Consider the following 12,510-nt stretch of genomic DNA (forward strand, 5'->3'; position numbering starts at 1 on the left):
AACATTTTAGTTTGGAGATATTTGAGCATTTAAATATTTTATATAATTTTAAATGCCCAAATTCAAATATCTATGATTTAATTCACAAACCCTAAGATGGCCTAGGAAAATGTGCATCACTTTTGGCAGAGGTTCTGAACCAAGACAAAAATGGTGGGCATTTTAGAAGGGCATTTCAGGTTCATTGAAAAAGTTTTTAGTAAACCCTAATTGGTTTCAGAGGGGACTGGGGGTTCTGTCATCCCCATTTCAGGTTTCTGATGAAAGAATAAACATGATGCAACACTCTAATGCATGAACTAGCTAGGGTGTGACAGCAATTTCTATGGTACTCATAGTTCCTGTTCTGTGCAATGTGCATTGTTTGAAGTGCATTCCTGAACTGGTACACATCAATGAAGCAAAGATGCTTCACAAATTGCTCTGCTGGGTGAGCTCTATTCTCATCATACCATCACCTTTTCTTCATCTTCTTAGCTCTGCTTTTCCTGCCATTGGGCAAAACATATGCCAATGCCTCTGCACCATCATCATCTTCCACACCCAAGTCCATTGGTTTCCTGTCTTCATCAGAAGATGGTATCCAGTCCTCCTCAAACAACTCCTCTACACTTGCATGTGATCTGCTTGTTGGGCCTTTTCTGTGTTTCTTCTCCTTTTTCTTCTTCTGTCCATCTTGCCCTACCAGCTCCAGATTACTCTCTTCCTCCAAAGTACTCTCTTCATCCTCTTCCTCCTCTTCTTCACTTTCAGGCTCATATAGTGCATCCTCCTCCTCTTTCTCATACATTTCCTCAACATCTGTGTCCCCTTCAAAATGAAGGAGTGGATCTTCCCTCTGTCTTTTCATCTCCTCAAGCCTAGCAAGGATATCACCATATTCTTCCAAATCATCATCATCACTGTCCTCCTCATTATCCATCACTGCAGCTTTTCTCTTCAAAGAAGTGTCCTTCTCTTTATTTTTCTTATTCTTCCTAAACATTTGAATTTCCTTCCTCCTTGTCTCCTCCATAACCTTTTCAATTTCCATTTGCTCCTCTGAATTGTTTACAGGATTTTCTTCCACTTGTACATCACCTAAAGCAAGTTGCTCCTCCAAATTGTTTGTGCTATGCTGTGTTTGAAACTGTATGGGCATTGGCTCCAGTTCTGCTGCTTCTGAACTTCCTGCTGCTACATGCACATTTCCTGCACTGAACAGCACTCCTCCTTCATCTATCTGATATAGTTTGGGCTCTCCAATTTCTTCTAGAGGGATTTGCTGCTCAATAACATTGGAGCTGGTGTTTATAGTTGCAGCATTGGGAGAACTGGCCCTAACAACTGTCACATTCAATATCTTTTGATTTTGCAATGCTATGTTGTCTAGAATTTCCTCAAGCTTGTCATCGTCATCTATTTCTTCCATTCCTTCTATACCAAGCCCAGGATCCCTGACATAGTACATGTAATATTTAAATCCATAACCTTCTGTTTCTATCAGTGCTACTAGGTTGTAAAATGTTATGTTTGACATCATCATAGATCTCCCAATATTGTCTCTGTCATGGAAATGCATCCTCAATTCCCAAACCTCATCATCCAGACTGCAAATAATATAAAATACATAGCAGTATAAGTGCTTAATTATAACTGAATAACACTAATGAAACAACTCATGTCAGTGCACTAATACAATCCTTTGTCACTTATAAAGCAGATAACAAGATAACTCATTTAACAGTGAACCTAACCAAATGTCTAATTTCACTCCAATTAACAGTGTACCTAAAATAAACTGAATAACAATATCATAATCATATACTATACCAGGATAACCTTGCTGCTCGTTTATAAAATCAACTAAATCAGCTTATTTGTCAACTAATCTAAAAATGTCAACCCTAGGGCACATGACAAACAAATCACATAATCTGAACTAATCTAAATTATGTCAACACTAGAGCACATGACAACAAATCCACAGCATCTACTCTACTCCATCTGATAGGATAGAGCAATATGGACCCTAACCCTAGAGTACACTAGCAACGCAATTGAAGGGGAGTACTCATTGAATGGAGAATGGGAAGGGGAAGAGCAAAGAAAAGTGGATCTCACTATAGCCGCCGTAGGATGACCCGATGTGTTGGCTTCCCGTCGGATTGGCCTTCACCGCCACGGCGAATGCTCTCGCCGCCCGGTATTCCATCGAATACTGCGGGTCCTCCTCCTCTGATTCCTCCGTCGACTTGCTAGGGTTCGAGCTCCCGCAAAGCTCGCCTAGATCCACTGCGGGTCCTCCTCCGCTGCCGGGCGGAGCGCCGCCACCAGCAACTCCACCTTTCACCGGGCTACGCATCTCTGCAGTGCGAGGGGCAAGGGGGCGACGGCGGCGGGAGCGAGGGGCAAGGGGGCGACGACGGCGGGAGCGAGGGGGAGGGGGCGACGGCGGCGGGAGCGAGGGGGAGGGGGCGGCGGTGGCGGGAGTGAGCGGGAGGGGGAGACGGCGGTGGGAGCGAGGGGGAGGGGGAAGAAGAATGGGGAAACAGAGACGGATGCGGGGATGACTAAAGACGAGACCTAACGCGCCGTCTAACGCCGTCTGCCGGCTGTCGGGACGGCCTGGAGTGCCACGTAGGCGAAAAACGGGCCCCAACTGTCATAAACTCACTTAACACGGGCCGATCCGCCAATTAGTGCTTTTTGCAAAAGAATTACGCTAGACGTGGTGCTGTCTGCAGCGAATCTGTATCCTAGTGATTTTTGCAAATCTAGCCCTCAAAGTGATGGTTTTATGCAATTTACTCCCTGTTGTCGCTACAACAGCACCCAGACGCAGACCCCATCAAAGGTAAACAGGTGGTCGACTACTTCAGCGAGCCTGTGCGGAAGCAGAACCCCATATGTCATGTGGAACATTGGACACCTCCGGTGGCTGGCTGTGTGAAACTCAATGTCGACGGTTCCTTCCAGCCAACTGATGGCACGGCCGGAGCGGGGATGATCTTACGTGACCACCTGGGGGCTGCAATGCTGGCAGCGATCAGAAGGCTTGGGAATTGTGCGGACGCCCTGGAAGCCGAGTTGGCAGCAATCCATGAAGGAATTACTCTGTCTCTTAATTGGACTGAACTAGATATCCTTGTGGAGACTGACAGCGCTGATGCGGTGCAACTAATTTCGGCAGCCGGAAAAGACCGTTCAGCACACACTGACAAAGTAATGGAGATCAAATCAATACTGTCTCAAGAAAGAAGGATTCAAATTATGAAGATCAAGCGGAATGTTGTCACACTCTCGCTCATATGGGACGTACACAACAGTGTACTGCTTGCTGGTTGCGTTCTCCCCCGGACGAGATTGCGAGCATTGTTGCCGCTGATTGTAATTACATTTCCTGATGAATGAAATCCTTTTATCCGCAAAAAAAAATTAGGCACCGCCGATCGAGAGCGACACGGCACGACAAGTCCCCAACAAGCAGCTCGTGCTGGTGCTGTCCGTGCACAACCCATTTCTGTAAGGGGACAGAGCCCACTCGACATGCGCCACCAAAGCGGCGGACGACCGTGCGTGCCATTGGGAGGGACCCGCCAGGGAGCAAAGAGTTGCGAGGTTTTGTTCCGTGGAGGCCTTGATTGAGCACCATGCTTGCAGGGATTTCACTAGACAGCCAGAAAGCGAAGGTAGATCACATCGATCCATGCTGCACTGCAGCCGGCTAGATTTGATTCCGCACTACAGCATTATTGGATTTGGTCCATCATATACAGAGACAGGCAGCTTCATTGTTCCGTTGCCTCATCGCAAAAAAAGGGGGTTGTGCCTCTTATGATGACTATGACGAGTTTGTCGATCTTAAGATGTACTGGTTCACATTTCTGAGAGGTCTTCATAGAGGTTGAATCTGCATGCGTGCGTTCATAAGAGTGTATGTTTGTGTGTGTGCGTGTGCGCGTATATGTAAAGATCTATTTATGTATTGTGTTTTTTAGAAAAAAATACTACAAATCCAGTGACTAGGATTTTGTTTGAAGTTATGTAATTTTCTCCTATCAATTAGATCTGCATCTAGTGCTTAGGAGCCATCTTTATCATCCCAACCACATTCTTTCTCCAGCCCTTGACGAACCTCCATCCGATGATGGTTTGCTGCCTTCCATCCGCCACCAGCGGCCGCCGCACCTCGCCACCCCGCCCCACCCAAGCCACCACCTTTGTCGTGTCACTGACGTCCCCTGACTCCCCTCTAAGTAAACCTTACCCATCCTTTGATGACCAATCAAATATATGTCTCACCTTCGTCTCACTCATGCTCACCCGAAATCAACTTTAAATCGGTCACCTAGTCTCAAATTGTTGAAAGCCAAGTACGCTTAATTTAAGATTTCTTTCGGATGGGCTCCCGAAAAAGAAGGTGCACCTTGTTAATATGACTAGTCTATAATTTCTATTAAGTCAGGATGTCACATATACCCTCCTCCCTCCAAAGAACCTGACGTCCCCATCTGCCCAGCAGGAACGTTCGCTCTTGGCATACGTCTGCGCGCGCTAGTGCCAACATCCACATGTGCCTCATATATGCATCACTGACCCGCACATGCCCGTGTTACCGCGAGGGTCATCTCTAATACTAATTTGTAACGTCCCAACCAAACCCATCAATTCATGGGATCTAAACTGGCCCATCCTTAAATTGTTGCAAATCAAGCACGCTTAACTTTGAGGTTCTTTTCGAATGGGCTTCGGTCTATCATTAATATTAAGCCGGGTTGTCACACCATTAGCATTTGATATATATACTAGCTCATGCATCCATCGCATGCGTAGAAAATTTGCCTTGTCCCTTATCAACCTTAAATTAATAATTAGCTACAAGAGACTAGGAGTGGAAAATAGTACCGTATTTTATGAAGCTGGTTGATGCCACTCGGTGGAATGTTGGAGTAGACTTCACACATCATAATACTATGCACCAAAACAAAAAGTAGATTAAAAGATAGAAATTTGGGCGATCTCCCTTCGTTTATGTCGCTTTCGTAGGACCACGTCTGGTTGGAAGGAAGCAATGAAGTGTGGAGTCATCATTCTTCCCGCATATATGTAATGCAGTAGGAGTAAATAAGGGAGAAGAGAATAGTATCTCTGCTGGAATAAGAAACATCGATTGCATTACCGAAAAAGGTTTTCGCCCCGTTTTATAGACAATGCCCAACACCCAAACAAAGTTCGGCCACAACACACACACACGCATAAGTCTGACTACGAAAAGAAGGCAAAGGGTTAATGCTGAGGGCACAACTCAACAAGCCCTGAAAAGCAAAACAAAAGGCACGCACACACAGGGTGCTGCACAACATCTAGTCTGGCTCCGGAGGAGGCGAGGGGAGCGGGGGCGCCAAGCTGAAGGTCATCGATCGAAGGTCGGCGATGAGGTTGTTGATGACGTCCCGGTCCTGTGGGCGGCTAACGGCCGCCAAAGCTGCAAGTAAGCACACATATTAAAGATGGCGTCAGAAGCACGTCGAAGAGGGACCTTCTGAATGACAAGCTTATTGCGGACGGTCCAAAGTGTCCAAGCGAGGATCCCAACGCAGAGCCATCTGAGATGGCGGTAGCGCGCGGGGGGGGAGCATGGATTTCAGCAAGCAGGTCAGGGAAGTTGGTGTTACACCACTGACCCCCAACTGTCTCGCGGAAGCAGGACCAGAGGAACTGGGCCGTATGACAGGCGAAGAACATGTGGTTAGCATCCTCCACCGTGTCGCACAAGGGGCACATCTCGTTCCCAGGTCCATTACGCTTACGGACCTCCACGCCAGTTGGGAGGCGGACGCGAATCCATTGCCATAAGAAGATCCGGATCTTCAAGGGCAGGCGGATATCCCAGATCAAACTGAAGGGTTCGGGTGCCGTCGAGGGGGCGATGCCGTGTAGAGTGATTTGGTGGAAAAGCAGCCCGAAGGCTCGAGCCGCCAAGGCGTTATATCCGGGGAGCCAATGCCATCCATAGGGAGGAGGGCAATGTCCTGCATAAGGGTGTCCCAGGCAGCCACTTCTGGAGGCCCGAAGGGGCGTCGGAAGGCGAGGCGCCCTAAGTCAATAAGGGCCGCCTCGATAGAGATACGAGGGTCAACTACAATTGAGAAGAGCGCAGGGAATCGCGCGGCCAAGGGGGAGTCCCCAAGCCATCGGTCCAGCCAGAACAGTGTCGAAGATCCCGTACCAACCGCTATGGAGGTGCCAATACGAAGCACCGGAAGCAGCTAGACGATGGCCTGCTAGAACTGGGAGCCGCCCGAGCGCTGACAGAAGGCAAGGGGCTGTCCACGAAGATATTTGTTCCGGATGATGGTGAGCCAGAGACCTCCGTTGCCGTTGGCAATGCGCCAGAGCCAGCGGGTCAGGAGGGCTATGTTCATGCGGCGGGAGGACAAGATCCCTAGACCTACCTGGTCCTTGGGTTTGCAGATATCCGGCCAGCTAACCATATGGTACTTCTGCTTATCCCCCTCGCTAGCCCAGAAGAATCTGGATTGGTACTTGGCGATCTCCTGATGGAGGGTCTCATGGAGGCTATAGAAGCTCATGAGAAACCATAGAAGGCTAGCGAGCGAAGAGTTGATAAGGATCACCCGAGCAGCCTTTGACAGCCAGCGCCCTTTCCAGGGTTCAACACGGTGTTGCATACAGGTCACCGTGGGGCGGAGGTCCGCCACGGTGAGGCGTGAGTCGCTGATGGGGATCCCCAGGTATGTCGTGGGGAAAGAGCCCAACCTACAATTAAGGCGGTCCACTATGGATTGTGCTTCCTCAGGGAGGTACCGGAGCACCATCACTTCACTCTTATCGAAGTTAATGGTTAGGCCCGACATCTGTTGGAAGCACAGGAGGAGGAACTTGAGGTTAGCGATGTCACGGGAGGAACCCTCCACCATAATAATGGTATCGTCCGCATATTGGAGGAGGGAGGCCCCTCCCCCTCCGACGAGGTGAGGAATGATGCATGAATATGGCCAGCATCCTTGGCCTTATCAAGGATGGATGCCAGGGCATCAACCACCATGTTGAACAAAAAGGGGGAGAAAGGATCACCCTGACGAACCCCACAGAGGGTGGGGAAGTAGGGTCCAATGTCCCCGTTGATGTTCACAACAGTCCGCTCGCAGGAGACAAGTTGCATGACCCTAGTCACCCAACGATCGTCGAAGCCCTTGCGAAGCAACACTTCTCGCAAGAAGGGACAGTGAACCGTGTCGTAGGCCTTATGAAAGTCAAGCTTCAGAAACACCGCCCGATGGTGTCTCTGCCGGACCTCATGAAGTACTTCGTGAAATACCAGAACCCCATCAAGAATAAATCGTCCTTGAATGAAGGCGGATTGATTCGGGTGGGTAATGGCATCCGCGAGCATGGTCACCCTATTGGCGTACCCTTTAGCCAAGATCCAGAAAATCACATTGATCACAGTGATTGGCCGAAATTGGCGGATGTCGGAGGCGCCCGGGACCTTGGGGATGAGGGTCACGATGCCATAGTTAAGGCGCCCAAGATCCATGGAACCCGAGAAGAATTCCTCAAACAGAGCCATGACCTCTGGCTTGATGGTCTGCCAGAACGTCTTAAAAAACATTACTGGCAGGCCGTCCGGCCCCGGGGCCGAGGCGGGGTTCATCCCTTTAATAGCCTGGAGAACCTCATCCTCGGCGAAGGGGGACACTAAAGCGGCGTTGGCCGCATCAGAGACCAATTGCGCACCCGACCAAATGTCGGGGGCGAGACTAGCCCCATCCCGAGGGGTGGGGGTAAATAGGGCCTTGTAGAAGCCATCCACATGCAAGATCTTGGTGATGCATAGCAACGAGAGGGGAGAGTGTGATCTACGTACCCTTCTAGATCGACAACGGAAGCGTTAAATTGGTTGATGTAGTCGTACGTCTTCACGGCCCGACCGATCAAGCACCGAAACTACGGCACCTCCGAGTTCTAGCACACGTTCAGCTCGATGACCCCAGACTCTGATCCAGCAAAGTGTCGGGGAAGAGTTCCGTCAGCACGACGGCGTGGTGACGATCTTGATGTACTACTGTCGCAGGGCTTCGCCTAAGCACCGCTACAATATTATCGAGGACTATGATGGAAGGGGGCACCGCACAGGGCTAAGAATATGATCACGTGGATCAACTTGTGTCTCTAGCGGGTGCCCCTCCCTCCGTATATAAAGGTCAAGGGGGGAGTGCGGCCGGCCAGGAGAGGCGCGCCAGGAGGAGTCCTACTCCCTCCGGGAGTAGGACTCCCCCCTTCTCTAGTTGGAATAGGATTCGCGGAGGGGGGAAAGAGGAGAGAGAGGAGGAAGGGGGGCCGACCCCCTCTCCTTGTCCTATTCGGACCAAGGGGGGAGGGGCGCGCGGCCCATCTCTGGCCACCTCTCCTCTCTTCCACTAAGGCCCACTAAGGCCCATATACCTCCCGGGGGGGTTCCGGTAACCTCCCGGTAATCCGGTAAAATCCCGATTTCACCCGGAACACTTCCAATATCCAAACATAGGCTTCCAATATATCAATCTTTATGTCTCGACCATTTCGAGACTCCTCGTCATGTCCGTGATCACATCCGGGACTCCGAACAACCTTTGGTACATCAAAACGCATAAACTCATAATATAACTGTCATCGAAACCTTAAGCGTGCGGACCCTACGGGTTCGAGAACAATGTAGACATGACCGAGACACGTCTCCGGTCAATAACCAATAGCGGGACCTGGATGCCCATATTGGTTCCTACATATTCTATGAAGATCTTTTATCGGTCAGACCGCATAACAACATACGTTGTTCCCTTTGTCATCGGTATGTTACTTGCCCGAGATTCGATCATCGGTATCCTATACCTAGTTCAATCTCGTTACTGGAAAGTCTCTTTACTCGTTCTGTAATACATCATCCTGCAACTAACTCATTAGTTGCAATGCTTGCAAGGCTTAAGTGATGTGCATTACCGAGAGGGCCCAGAGATACCTCTCCGACAATCGGAGTGACAAATCCTAATCTCGAAATACACCAACCCAACATGTACCTTTGGAGACACCTGTAGAGCTCCTTTATAATCACCCAGTTATGTTGTGACGTTTGGTAGCACACAAGGTGTTCCTCTGGCAAACGGGAGTTGCATAATCTCATAGTCATAGGAACATGTATAAGTCATGAAGAAAGCAATAGCAACATACTAAACGATTGGGTGCTAAGCTAATGGAATGGGTCATGTCAATCAGATCATTCAACTAATGATGTGATCCCGTTAATCAAATAACAACTCTTTGTGCATGGTTAGGAAACATAACCATCTTTGATTAACGAGCTAGTCAAGTAGAGGCATACTAGTGACACTCTGTTTGTCTATGTATTCACACATGTATTATGTTTCCGGTTAATACAATTCTAGCATGAATAATAAACTTTTATCATGATATAAGGAAATAAATAATAACTTTATTATTGCCTCTAGGGCATATTTCCTTCAGTCTCCCACTTGCACTAGAGTCAATAATCTAGATTACACAGTAATGATTCTAACACCCATGGAGCCTTGGTGCTGATCATGTTTTGCTCGTGGAAGAGGCTTAGTCAACGGGTCTGCAACATTCAGATCCGCATGTATCTTGCAAATCTCTATGTCTCCCACCTGGACTAGATCCCGGATGGAATTCAAGCGTCTCTTGATGTGCTTGGTTCTCTTGTGAAATCTGGATTCCTTCGCCAAGGCAATTGCACCAGTATTGTCACAAAAGATTTTCATTGGAGTCGATGCACTAGGTATGACACCTAGATCGGATATGAACTCCTTCATCCAGACTCCTTCATTCGCTGCTTCCGAAGCAGCTATGTATTCCGCTTCACACGTAGATCCCTCCATGACGCTCTGTTTAGAATTGCACCAACTGACAGCTCCACCGTTTAATGTAAACACGTATCCGGTTTGCGATTTAGAATCGTCCGGATCAGTGTCAAAGCTTGCATCAACGTAACCGTTTACGATGAGCTCTTTGTCACCTCCATATACGAGAAACATATCCTTAGTCCTTTTCAGGTACTTCAGGATGTTCTTGACCGATGTCCAGTGATCCACTCCTGGATTACTTTGATACCTCCCTGCTAGACTTATAGCAAGGCACACATCAGGTCTGGTACACAGCATTGCATACATGATAGAGCATATGGCTGAAGCATAGGGAACATCTTTCATTTTCTCTCTATCTTCTGCAGTGGTCGGGCATTGAGTCTGACTCAACTTCACACCTTGTAACACAGGCAAGAATCCTTTCTTTTCTTGATCCATTTTGAACTTCTTCAAAATCTTGTCAAGGTATGTGCTTTGTGAAAGTCCAATTAAGCGTCTTGATCTATCTCTATAGATCTTTATGCCTAATATGTAAGCAGCTTCACCGAGGTCTTTCATTGAAAAACTCTTATTCAAGTATCCCTTTATGCTATCCAGAAATTCTATATCATTTCCAATCAGTAATATGTCATCCACATATAATATCAGAAATGCTACAGAGCTCCCACTCACCTTTTTGTAAATACAGGCTTCTCCAAAAGTCTATATAAAACCAAATGCTTTGATCACACTATCAAAGCGTTTATTCCAACTCCGAGAGGCTTGCACCAGTCCATAAATGGATCGCTGGAGCTTGCACACTTTGTTAGCTCCCTTTGGATCGACAAAACATTCTGGTTGCATTATATACAACTCTTCTTCCAGAAATCCATTCAGGAATGCAGTTTTGACATCCATCTGCCAAATTTCATAATCATAAAATGCGGCAATTGCTAACATGATTCGGACAGACTTAAGCATCGCTATGGGTGAGAAGGTCTCGTCGTAGTCAATCCCTTGAACTTGCCGAAACCCTTTTGCGACAAGTCGAGCTTTGTAGACAGTAATATTACCGTCGGCGTCAGTCTTCTTCTTGAAGATCCATTTATTCTCAATTGCTTGCCGATCATTGGGCAAGTCAACCAAAGTCCACACTTTGTTCTCATACATGGATCCCATCTCAAATTTCATGGCTTCAAGCCATTTTGCGGAATCTGGGCTCACCATCGCTTCTTCATAGTTCGTAGGTTCATCATGATCTAGTAGCATGAGTTCCAGAACAGGATTACCGTACCACTCTGGTGCGGATCTCACTCTGGTTGATCTACGAGGTTCAGTAGTATCTTGTTCTGAAGTTTCATGATTTTTATCATTAGCTTCCTCACTAATTGGTGTAGGTGTCTCAGAAACAGGTTACTGTGATGTACTACTTTCCAATAAGGGAGCAGGTACAGTTACCTCGTCAAGTTCTACTTTCCTCCCACTCACTTCTTTCGAGAGAAACTCCTTCTCCAGAAAGTTTCCGAACTTAGCAACAAAAGTCTTGCCTTCGGATTTGTGATAGAAGGTGTATCCAATAGTCTCCTTTGGATATCCTCTGAAGACACATTTCTCCGATTTGGGTTCGAGACATAAGCATCGCAGCCCCAAACTTTCAGAAACGACAACTTTGGTTTCTTGCCAAACCATAGTTCATAAGGCGTCGTCTCAACGGATTTTGATGGTGCCCTATTTAATGTGAATGCGGCCGTCTCCAAAGCATAACCCCAAAACGATAGCGGTAAATCAGTAAGAGACATCATAGATCGCACCATATCTAGTAAAGTACGATTACGACGTTCGGACACACCATTACACTGTGGTGTTCCGGGTGGCGTGAGTTGCGAAACTATTCCGCATTGTTTCAAATGTACACCAAACTCGTAACTCAAATATTCTCCTCCACGATCAGATCATAGAAACTTTATTTTCTTGTTACGATGATTTTCAACTTCACTCTGAAATTCTTTGAACTTTTCAAACATTTCAGACTTTTGTTTCATTAAGTAGATATACCCATATCTGCTTAAGTCATCTGTGAAGGTGAGAAAATAACGATATCCGCCACGAGCCTCAATATTCATCGGACCACATACATCTGTATGTATGATTTCCAACAAATCTGTTGCTCTCTCCATAGTACCGGAGAACGGCGTTTTAGTCATCTTGCCCATGAGGCACGGTTCGCAAGTACCAAGTGATTCATAATCAAGTGGTTCCAAAAGTCCATCAGTATGGAGTTTCTTCATGCGCTTTACACCAATATGACCTAAACGGCAGTGCCACAAATAAGTTGCACTATCATTATCAACTCTGCATCTTTTGGCTTCAACATTATGAATATGTGTGTCACTACTATCGAGATTCAATAAGAATAGACCATTCTTCAAGGGTGCATGACCATAAAAGATATTACTCATATAAATAGAACAACCATTATTCTCTGATTTAAATGAATAACCGTCTCGCATCAAACAAGATCCAGATATAATGTTCATGCTCTGGCACCAAATAACAATTATTTAGGTCTAATATTAATCCCGAAGGTAGATGTAGAGGTAGCACGCCGACTGCGATCACATCGACTTTGGAACCGTTTCCCACGCGC

General features: G+C 47.1%; 1 pseudogene; it reads right to left on the reverse strand.

Annotated features, from left to right (window-relative positions):
• Positions 1-2,802: 2,802 nt before the first annotated feature.
• On the reverse strand, positions 2,803-7,660 carry LOC119316117 (annotated as a pseudogene).
• Positions 7,661-12,510: the final 4,850 nt, after the last annotated feature.

Source organism: Triticum dicoccoides, chromosome 6A (genome assembly GCF_002162155.2).
Source record: "Triticum dicoccoides isolate Atlit2015 ecotype Zavitan chromosome 6A, WEW_v2.0, whole genome shotgun sequence".
In the NCBI taxonomy this organism is placed as follows: domain Eukaryota; kingdom Viridiplantae; phylum Streptophyta; class Magnoliopsida; order Poales; family Poaceae; genus Triticum; species Triticum dicoccoides.